Source organism: Artemia sp. Qi Xiang Cuo, chromosome 17 (genome assembly GCF_049724085.1).
Source record: "Artemia sp. Qi Xiang Cuo chromosome 17, ASM4972408v1, whole genome shotgun sequence".
NCBI lineage: Eukaryota > Metazoa > Arthropoda > Branchiopoda > Anostraca > Artemiidae > Artemia > Artemia sp. Qi Xiang Cuo.
In genome coordinates this window covers 40,106,313-40,118,604 of record NC_142810.1, presented here as the reverse complement: position 1 = coordinate 40,118,604, position 12,292 = coordinate 40,106,313, and the positions used below count along the sequence as shown (strand labels likewise).

Sequence of the window (12,292 nt, the reverse complement as noted above, 5' to 3'; positions counted from 1 at the left end):
GCCCTGAGGGTTGTGGGGGAGTGTTCTCCTCAAAAACATATTTTCTATCTGGAAATCAACTAGCCTACGCTGAACAAATTGGCGGTCTCAAAATTTATATTTGATGTGTGGGTGGTACTGGGGGGCGTGGGGGGGGAGCTAGGTGCCCTCCAATCACTTTTGACTATTAAAAAGGGCACTAGCCCTTTCAATTTCCAATAGAATGAGCCTGTTTTGAAGTTTCTGCGACAACACATTCTAAAAAAACCTTATATGCCCCCAGGGCATAACAAAAAACCCTTGCCATGAGGGTTGTGGGGAAGTGTCCTCTTCAAAAACATGTTTTCTATCTTGAAATCAACTACGCTGAACAAAATAGCTATCTCAAAATTTTGATTGGATGTGTCTGGGGGAATGATGGGCTTGGGGGGGGGGTCTAGTTGCCCTCCAATCACTTTTGACTATTAAGAAGGGCACTAGCCCTTTGAATTTCCAATCGAATGGGTCTGTTTTGAAGTTTCTACGACAAGGCTATAAGGTTCTATAAAAACCTTATATTTCCCCAGGGCATAACTTAAAACCCTTGCCCTGATGGTTGTGGGGGAGTGTCCTCCTCAAAAACATGTTTTCTATCTGGAAATCATATACGCCAAACAACATGGCTATCTCATGTGTTTGGGGGAATGATGGGCGTGGGGGGGCTAGATGCCCTCCGATCACTTTCGACTATTAAAAAGGGCACTAGCCACTCCAATTTCCAATCGAATGAGCCCTTTTCGAAGTTTCTACGACAACTCTTTCAATACGAAGTGCCCGGGTATGGAGAAAAAAAACACATTGTGGCCACATCGTTCTTTACTTACGCAGCGCTAGCGCGCTGCATATGAAATTGTATTATTGAATATGTGATTAATATGAATGAGAGGGACAACGGAAAAGAACTGAAACCTTGTTTTTCGTTTTCTGCAGATAGTCTTTGAAATTTCTGCAACTTTCAGTGTACAAATACTGTACTTCAGTAATTTCAGTACTATACAAAGTCAATTTTTTTAAAACCTTGGAATTATTACAGAGTTGTCAACAGCAGAATAATTTGTACACATTTTCTCAATCTTTGCTATCTCTATTTTGACTGTAGTGCCATTTTCTTGTTATACATGCTTCGGCAGCTCGGCTCCGATTCTGATTTACTATAATAGTCACACAGGAAAAAGCCTATGGCTTTTGCTTGGCTGAAATATTTAAAAAAGAACCAAAGGGAATCAAGCAGCAAAGTCCGTCAAATATGGCACCATACCCTCGAGAAGCAACTTTTCAAAACCTACGTGTCTTAAATCATCTTGTCGAAAGGAAGTTATAGTGCCTTTTTAAAGAGTAAAAAGTGATCGGAGGGCAACTACCCCCCCCCCCTCCCATGCCCTCTTTTCTCGAATTGCATCTGATAAAAATTTGAGGTAGCCATTTTGTTCAAAATAGTTCAAAGATCAGATAACAAAAGCTAAGGGGTAGACACAACCCCCCATAGCCCAGGGAGTGTTTTGAAAGTCTTGTCCCGGGGGCAAATAAAGTTATTACGGAAGGGGTGGTCGCATAAACTTCGGAGGGGGCTCATTTGACTGCAAATTGAATGTTCTAGTTCCCTTTTTAAGAGCCCGAAGTTTTCGGAAGGTAACTACCCCACCCCACGCCTTCTTTCCCCTAAATGCATACGATCGAATTTTTGTGTTAGTCATCTTGTTAAAAAATGACCAAAGATCATATAACAAAACTCTATGGTTGACACAACCCCCAGATCCCGGGGGCAAGTATTGTAAGTTATGTCCTGGGTGCAAATAAGGTTTTTATGTAAGGGGTGGTCGCATAAACTTTAGAAGGGGCTCATTTGATTAGAAATCGAAAGTTTTAGTCCTATTTTAAGAGGCAAAAGTGATTGGAAGGCAAACTGACTCCCACGTCCTTTTTCCGGTCGGAACTTTGAGATAGCCATTTTGTTCAAAGTAGTCCATGTATCATATAACAATGTTTCTGAAGTTGACACAGCCCCACAAAGCCCGGGGTCAAGGTTTAAATAGCTTGGGATCCCAAAGATGGCTTTGCATTGTTGGGTTGTGTTCTCCTAAACAAGTATTTCAAAGCATACTTGAAAGGTTGTATCTGCCTCAATCTTCATCTGCGATAATACCATCAATTTAGGTTTAGTAGAAATTAGCAGTTTCCGAGTGCTAAGAAATAGTCACGTTACGCTGAGTCGAGGTCCGAGTCAGAATACCCAACAAACAATACACACGAACGAGATTGGCGCACATGGTCAGAATGACTTCCGATAAAAGAGTTTGTGGAACTTGTTAATTAAACGAAACACACTCAAGATTTATGCTTAGGTTAGCTCTGAAAAAAACCGGTTTCATAGCCACAAAGACAAATGACAGAATCGACTGGAAATATATTATTTGGGCTATATATTTGCACGGGGGGGGGTAAAGTATAAGAGGTCTGCATGCAAATTTATGTTAGCTACAGTTATTCTGCATATTATGAAGTAAGAGTTGTTTTCTAACTTTATGTTGTCTAAATACTTCTTTACCCCCTCCCCTAATTTGCAAATGTATAGTCCAAATTGTATATTTCCCATGTATTCTGTCACGTGTCACTTGCCTTTGTGGCTATGAAACCGGTTGTCTCAGATTTAATCTAAGCGTAATTCTTGAGTGGGTTTCGTTTAAATCATAAGCACCGAGTTTGTTTTTGGGAGTTTCTGTATATTTTCTTCCTAGAGACTCAGGAAATTTATGAAGGGTTTAACAGATATATTGTCACGCTACTGTTGTAGCTCAAAAGCTACCTCCTGACTTGAATGAGACATTCCAGCGTCTTAGAAACCATTCCTGTTCTGAGAAACAAATTCAGAATGTATGGCTTTTTCTTCCTGGTCTTTTTGAAGTGTTATAACCAGTTTAACCTCATTTTGCAGTCAATCTGTTTCACTATTCTGGGCACTTGTCCACGACGGCACTTTAATAGAGCACTTGCTTCGATAGGGTTTTGTGGGGCTCCTGTCATTAGAATTTCGTTTTGTTTTCCATTGTACTTAGAAATTTAATGACTTCTTTTCCACTCGTTGTCAAAGTTTGACCTACAGTCTTATGTTTGAAACCTTGTCTCTCGCTTTTGGTTCGTTTACAATAATACAGTTCAAATTGACTAATTTAGAGTCTATATGGGTGACTCACACAATACAGACGCAAATTGCATTCTTGTAAAAACAGGCTTTTAAGCAAGGCGATTTGTTACCTGGCCAGTCCGGTCAGAAAAATAATAAAAACAAGGTTTTTCAAATGAAAGTAAGGAGGAAACGTTAAAACTTTAAACAAACAGAAATTATTCTATATTTGAGTTGGGGTACCCGTTCTCAACCCTCCGTTCTTTACGCTAAACTTTGAATTTTGACCCCCAATTCTTTAATATTGACCACATCGGCCGTCTAGTTGGAACAAGAAGCATTTTATACCGAGGGTTCTTTCCCAAGGAAATGTCCAGTAAATGACGGAAAATTCAAGAGGCTCAATAGAAATAAATTCTAAATTTAAGGACACAGCAGACTATTCTAAAGAACAGGTTAAAAAGAAGTCATATAAGGTATCAGGAAACCAAAGGAATTGCAATTCTGGGTGGACTGAAATCGTTTAATTCATCACATATGGTACAATAGAAGATTGATGGAAGGATCTACCGTTGTTATTGTCAAATAGATACTTGCAATAGATTTTTTTAATTTTTTTTATTAACAAATGGGTCACAAAAAAAACAACATACAAATCTCCATATAATGCTAACAAAATAAAACTGCATATAATACCAACAATATCAAAATAGGTCCCGACGCATATTAGCGTGTTTGGGATGACCCAAAAAAAAGGATCACTTCAACTACTTATACACTAATGCACTACCTCGGGGAAATAATACTCTCTAACTCCTCCTCTCCTCCCCCACCCCTACTAAACAATTAATCAACATTCTAATGATAATACATTTTTTTATTTTACAGGGAACTTAAAGGAATCATATTCTATGATTCATCATGCTTCATTTCATATACCGACAATCACCTCAATCAACACACAGGAAAATTTTTTCTCTTTTAACACTCACAAACATATACTCACTCCCAGATCAATCACCTTATCCGTGTCTACAAAACTGGTTAAAACAAATACATCGCAAAGAAGCACGAAATTCCTCAAGAACCTTCTTACCTTTTAGTTCCGCCGGAAGCCTGTTCCATACTTCAGGACCTATATACCTAATAGAAAATTTAGATCTGGTATTAACTGGAACCCGCGTTCTAACTAATTCAACATTTCTAGTGTCAAAACTATGTCCCCTTTCATTATAAAGTTCCGAAAAACATGCAGGTAACAAATTAGAAAAAAATTTATACATAAACAAATTTACATAAAATTTAACCAAACCAAAGAATGGTAAAATTTTTAATTGGTGATACCTCGATCTTACCGAATTTTGGTACAAGTAGTTGCTCAAAACCCTTACAGCTTTATTTTGCAACACAGGGAGCGGCTACAAATGGCATGTGAACGTCGACGACTAGATTATAACACAATACAACAAATTAATATGAACAAGCGAAAGATACAGCAGTCCAATACCTTTTTTGGGGAACAAAATCTTCACCTACCGTAAAATTCCAGCATTTTTGGCTAATATAGTATTTGTAAATGCAATATGATCTTTAAAACTTAGGCATTCATCTAGAATTACACCAAGATACCTTATTGTACTTGTCCGTTTTGTACTTCCATTTTATAACTCAATTTCTTCAATCCATGGACATTAGTTTACACTTCTGCCATAAAACATGAACATTGCTTTCTTCTGATTGACAAGCAGTTCGTTAACTCGCATCCACCTCTCGATTATCATTGTTCTTCGTTTCATGCCATTTTTCAAATCCGCTTCGGCTTTTTCAGCCATTGGAAACTGAGTATCATCAGCAAAACTTGGAAGTATTGCTCGCACCGGGCCATCAGTGTACCTTGGAGTTGACAGTTGTTTGAGGCATCCATTCAAATCATTAATGTACGCAAGAAATAATAGGGGACCCAACACAGACCCCTGTGGCACACCGTACTTTACTACCATCTCTTCTGACAGGACTGTTCCCAGCCTTACTCTTTGCATTCTTACTTCAAGAAATGAAGCAGTGAATTTTAGAATTTGAAAATGAATCCCAGCATCTTCAATCTTAGGCAATAAAATATTATGATCTACACAGTCAAAAGCCTTCAAAATATTTTGAAAAATTGAAGACACCTTTAAACTTTAATCGTGGCAGTCGTTAAAAAATTTTGTCAAAAATAATAAAGCAGGCTCGGCTGACGTATTTTTCCTAAAACCAAATTAACTAGAGTTAAAAAAACATCGTTTTTTAAAATAATCCATCAGTTGTCTTTAAATAAATTTCTCAAAAATACGATATATTACTGGAAGTAGAGATATCGGACGGTAGTTCTTCATATCTTCCTTATCACCTCCTTTATACAGAGGAATAACCAAAGCACTTTTCAAGCAATTAGGGTACACTCCAAATTCAAAACATTGATTGAAAAGGTATAACAGATGACTAGATATAATTGGGTAAATTTTTTGAAATATTTGAAAGGTTATTAAGTCCATTCCAGCTGCCGATTTTTTCATACTTTTTAAGATATCCTCAAGTTCACGCGATCTCACTGGTTAAAGATAAATGGTTGTATAACTTGCTCCAGGAAAAAAATTCTGATACACCAACAGTACTTATACGTCCCACGGAAATCAATATTCTTAACCCTACTTCTGAAAAGTGGGTACACAAGTTATTGGCTACACCACTATCCGACTCCCGCGGCAAATTACTAGGAGCTATTGGTTCACTTTTTGGGCTTATTACCGACTTAATCAGTTACCAACTTTTAGCTGGATTTCCTTCATAATCTTTAAATTTTAGTGTAAGGTAGTCACTTTTCGCCTTTCTTAAAAGACTTTTTAACTTTTTACTAAATTCTTTATATTGCACTGTATAAGATGCTGAATGTTGAGTCGTGCACCTATTATGCATCACTTGATTTTTTTCCATTTAGGCTAGTAATCCTTTTGTAATCCAAAGTTTAATTGGCAACTTATATCTTTGCTTTGTCTCTTTAAACTCCAAACACTCTTGAAATAGTAATTTTATTTTTTCATACCATTTACCAAATTTAGGATCAATACTTTTAGTATCCTGAAGAAACTCAATATTTGCATTTTGAAACTTCAAAAGCAAATTTCCATCCATATCCGGCATCTTTGGCACACTTTTAGTCTTGTGGTTTGGACAAAATATTCCAGGTACAGATACTGGAACACCAAAATGTTCAGATTCACTATTAATAACTATTGTCGGGCGTAAATAATTCATATTTACGAAAATATTATCAATTATAGACTCTGAAATTTCTGTCACTCGTGTGCATATGTTAATTGCAGGATAAAAACCAAAACCTAACATTGTGTTAACAAAATGTCTTACCTTACTATTTCTATCAACCATATTTAAATCAATATTAAAATCCCCACATATAAAACATGGTATTTTCGAACTTGGTAACTTTCCCAAAAATTCATCAAGCAGTTCGATAAACTCCTCAACATTACCTGAAGGTGGTCTATAAATTACTACAACCATAAACTTATTATTTGCATTACTCACATCAAGAACCATAGACTCAAATTTCATTTCATAATTAACCGCTAAATCTGACCTAATCTGAGTACTAAAACCACTTTTTACATAAACAGCTAAACTACCACGTTGGTGTAGTTCCCTATTTTGCACGTACATATTATAACCTTCTATTTCTAATAAAGTAGAATTATAATCCTTAAGCCAAGTTTCCGTTAGGGCCAGGATATGTTGCTCTGTTTTAAGACATAGCTCAGCAAGAAACTCGTATGATGTGTTTATCCCTTGACAGTTCATGTTGTAGACTTTCATTTCTCTCATATTCTTCCAATCACACATCTCACACAAAAAAGCATACCGGGAATCCAAACATCCAACATTCTCACTTACATCATAGTCCCGATGCAGAACACCATTTATCAATCCACACACATCCAGTGGACTCCTTTCAAGTTCCCTCAACCTACTGGTTAAATCAACCATTATCAAAAATCAAATAAGGGCAAGAGAAAGTCAAAGGAGGAGTAAAGAACCACACTTTCCCCAAATAACATCTAGGCCTACATCTTACAACATCCGAGGACGCATTAACTATCATAATAAAGTAAACATAAGAAACAAAAAATAAACAAAACAAAAAAACAAACCGGTCGATATGTATACGCATATCAACTCTCAAAATAAAACTCAGTGGGCTTAATATGTCACACAAATTCATTTATAAGCAAAACAAAATTTAATAGCCTTCATAATTGAAAACATTTCATAGAAACTCTTAAAAAATAATTTCCAAACTCTATAAATAACTAGCTCAAAACCACCATTTACATTTTTAACGATTTGAACCATTCAACCTTTTCAAAGTTACAACCTTATTTAATAGAAAGGACCGGCGGTACCACGGGTGGTATCCAGCATTCAACACCTTTCTCCATCAAATATTTTCTTTTCACCACCAATTCCTTTCTAATTTGGCGCACCTCTCTACTAACCTCATCACTAATAAAATCTGATATTCCAAACTGCAACTCATTTCCTCTTAATTTCTTTGCATTTTTCATTATACCATATCGGTCTTTATAATCTGTAACTTTGATTTTAATGAAGTTACTCGCTTCTTGTACCACTGAAAATGGAGGAATATTCTTCACTTCTATTTCTAATCCCTCATTCAGAACTTTTTTAATGGTATTTTTTGCATCTGACAATGAATCAGTTCTCACATTCCAAAACAATATGTTATTTTTTCTTTCCATATGCTGCAACACAAGAGACTGATTTTTTAATGATGTAACTTGTGTAAATAAATCATTCACGAGTTTATCCTGATTTTCCATCTTAGACTTCAAAGTATCTACCCGATTATTTGTTTCTCTTGCATCACCTTCCGCACACGAGCATCATTCTCCCAATTTACGAACAGTTTTTTGTATATCTTGCGCATCATTCTTCACATTATGAAGGGACTCTCTAATTTCTTTTACGTCTGGTTGTAAATTTTCCAACAACTCCAAAAATCTCACAATATTTCATGAATTTGTTTTATCACATTCCTGTCGCAAGAATCCGCCACTGGAATCCAGAATAGAATTTTCCGGCAAAGGCCTTTTCTTCCCTATTAGAAATTTTGGGGTTGATATTAGGCTTTCCTTTAATTTATCACCGCTCCCATTGACACCGTTGGTTTTTACTGTCTTATAAATTATATTTCTACCTAATATACTTGAAGATTAAGGCAAAAAAAATTACAAAAAATGCAAAAATCATTAAAAATATTCCACAACGTTAAATCGTTATTTGTATTTTAATATTTAATGTAACATTTTGTTATTATTTATTCGTTCATTTCACTGGCCACTACTAGCCCACTTCATTAACTATACTAACAGAATGATTGCATAACCACAATCTTCAAAATAAAGTTAAAGTTTTTTCAAAGTCATTCGTTACTTGTGTAATAATATATTAGCTTAACATACTTCTTTCAGTCCAAAAAATCAATAGGCTCCTTATCCAGGTTTATCACAGGTAAACAGGTTATCTGTGAGATGTAATTTATCAAATGTAAACGGTTAATCCGTGAAATGTACTTTTTATTTGAGATGTTAACTGTCCAATGACTGAATGAAGACTCAACCGGATTGACCGGAGTTTTAGTCTATCGGTTTGGGTGAACCAATCCCACAATGGCGATACATAGAGCAGGTGAGGGAGAGCAGCTGCTGCATAACGCTTTGCAAGAATCTTCCTGTTCAGGCTAAACTTCACAGAGACAAGTTTACCGTAACTTGATTGAATACTTTTGGATATTTTATCTATTATCAATAAACGTGAACTTCTTATATCTTGACCCTACGTTATTCCCAGATACTTCATAGAGTTTCCCGGAAAAATTTTCGTTTGTCCCACATTTACATATGTATTTTCACTGCAAAGTTGCTTTCTTGCCAAAGAAGTAAATTCCAGAAACTCAGTCTTAAGTGCGTTAACTTGTAAACCAATACTTTCATATCCAGTAATCAGGCGGTCAATATTCTCTTGCAGAGAAACAAGATTGCAACTTAACATTAGCAGGTCATCCGCGTACGAAAGCAGGCTAATGTCGCAGAGATTGATGCTAAATCCTCTGGCAATATTTTTTGTTATTTCAAATGTCAGGGTGTTAAACAGGATAGGACTTAAAACAGATCCTTGTCGAACATCTCAGAAGAGTCTGATCAGTTTACTCAGAAGACCCCCAGCCAGTTTAACTTTCACAAAACTCCTCGAATACCAATACGACAGAAGTGCTACAACATGTGCACTAAACCCACATTCAAGTAACTTTAGAAGTAGTTGGGACTGCACAACCAAGTCAAAGGCAGTCGAAATATCTACACTGTACATGAAGAGGGAAGACCCCAGTCTATGGGCTTTATCGATAGCTTTCTTTAATAATCTATGCATAAACGTGCAACTCAGATTTCGGCGGAACCCGAACTGTCGGTAATCTAGTCTACACTTTCCCGAAATTTCTGGAAGCAGAGGTAGCTCCAGAACTTTACTTAGAACACTAGACACGTTAATTGGTCTGTAGCCTGTGCACAGGTTTGGGTTTTTTCCCATTTGGGGATATTTGACCGTACTCCGGCGCAACATGAATCGGGGACCATCCCAGTATCGACACACATCTGGAGCAGGAGAGAAACGTGTTCAAACAATAGATCTGTACCGTGCCGTAGGTTATCCGGACATATCCCGTCAAGACCAGGTGCTTTTCCGCGTTTTAACTTACTCACTATTTTCACTACAGCCGATTTCGATATGACAAAGGTATTTCGCACTTTTAATAGGGTTTTGAGTTTTTCATCTAAACATTTGTCACTATCCTGCTCCAGGCTAGGGTCTTTGGAACCGAACATTGCAGAGTAATGCTTCACCCATTCATCCTCCGGGATATCAGAGGAGCACGTTTTAGCACTAGTTTGAGATCTTTTGAAGAGCTTCCACATTACATTCGGATCTTTTGCCGCCTGTTCAGAAACTTTATCAGCTTCTTCACTTTTTAATTGTTCAGTTAGATTAAGATAATTCTTCTTCGTGCTTCGAAACAACTGCAATATCCGCCCTGATAGGGGCTTGTCGGCCTCTTTCCAAATATTGTACCACAATTTTGCTCGTTTTTTCGCTTGTTTTACCAAAGGACACTTGTCCCAACCTGGTTTCTGAGAACCAGAACGGACCTTCTGGCTAGGGATGGCTAACTTTTCTGCGGTTCTCAGGGTGTGGCAAATTTCCTCACATTAGAAGTTTAATGCGACCGGGTCTCGTACACCGTGCAGTAACAGCTGATACGGCACTTTAATTTGACTCAAGATTGTGTCACAGGAGTATTGATAAAGCACGGTGTCTATCTTTTTCCACTCAGCTTTTGTAAAGTGTGTAATAGCTGCTCTGGTGGCAGCCGACTGAAATGGGATACAGAAGGATAGACCCAAATGATCACTGCAGGTATAGTTGGAATCAACACTGACCCTTTCCATTAGTGGGAAGTTTGTTACCACGTGGTCAATGTTACTCGTACATCCAGTATTATGTATATAGGTAAACTGCTGATATTTGTCACAAACAGATACCCCGTATGGTAATGTTGCTAGAAGAATGTCTGTTATTTTACCAGGTACAGATGGGTTGCACTGGAAATCTCCACAGATTAGAAAACGTCTGTTGCCGATTCCACACAGGAGTCTGCTTAAACGACTGCACGCTTCGGCATAGCGTTTCTCAGAACGATCATTATTTAGGTTTATTGGAAGATATACATTGATGAGGAAAAAGTTAGACGGCCAAACAAATTCCATAGAAGTGCAATAGTCGCAGGACTTATACAGCCTACAGGGGATCTGGTCGTCCACTAAAACAGCGGTGCCACCGCTAGGTCTTCCCCGCGTAAATTGTCGTTTAGCTTCATGCATGAAAACGGATTTGCGCGGGAAGGATTGGAACAGAGCAAAATTGTCCTTGGTAAGCAGATGCTCCTGCACACAAATTACATTATAATCGGAGCAGATTTCACTTAGATGGTCTATTTTCCCAGCGTTATGACCGTAGATGTTTCGGCAAAAGACCTTTAGCTTGTTCATTTTCGAAGCTGAGAGGCTTTGTTCATAGCTTTTCTTACAGCTGGGCAGAACAGGCTGTAGCTTGGGTGCTCGTTCTTTCCGTTGGGGCAGAGGGCACACTTAACACTGTTCGATTGACACGGGGCTTCTCTTGTCGATTCATGGGGGCCAGCAAGGTTAGCTGCTGCATTCTCGAGCCAAGTGTTCGAACGACTGACACTTGAAGCACCTCTTTGGGATTTCTTAAACGCTGGTACTTTGAGATGGGTGTACTCAACATAGATACCTTGCCGTATAGCCCTGTCACGTGATGATGCATCAGCAAACGCAAGTCGAACTGTCTGTGAATTCCCGTATCTTTTAGCTTCTGTTACATTGGGGTTACCGGAAATTATCTCTTCTGGGGTAGTACCCGGTAGAACGAATTTTGCAACAGCCATGAACTTTTCTTTCTGGTATTTCACTTTAATATCAGATATCTTGGATAACGAATCACTTAGGGCTTGAGCAGCAGGGTCCGTTTTGATATAAGCCACTAAGCCAGACCTCGTCTGCTGAATCCTCTGTACATGTTCAGGGGTAATAAACTTCTCGATAAACCGTTTCTGATTTGAACACAACTCAGTCTTTTCAGGGGCTAAACCACTAATGAACACCCGATTGAGCAGTTTTTCAGGTGCTGGGAGCGGGGGCCAGTCAGAAAGCTGGGATACAGCAGCTTTGCCTTGATCAATCATTGTTTCTAGCTTTTCGAAACACTCGTTTACGTCGACCGTCATGGATGTGATCACATCCTGTGGGATACGGGGTATTTCAGAAATTTTCCAAATCGTGAACCAGACATTAAACTCACTATTGTTCCGTAAAGTTTTCACCGTGTCATACATGTCGCTGAACAGCATATCACGGCCAATTTGGACCTTCTATCTTTCAACAGATTTTCATCGTATGCATCCACAATATTATTCAGCTCGTCATGCGCTTCAGTAATTTG

The 12,292-nt window shown here is 37.9% G+C and overlaps 1 pseudogene; it reads right to left on the bottom strand.

Moving 5' to 3' along the window:
• Positions 1-10,479: 10,479 nt before the first annotated feature.
• LOC148942193 (uncharacterized) lies at positions 10,480-12,035 on the bottom strand (annotated as a pseudogene).
• Between the last annotated feature and the right edge of the window lie 257 nt (positions 12,036-12,292).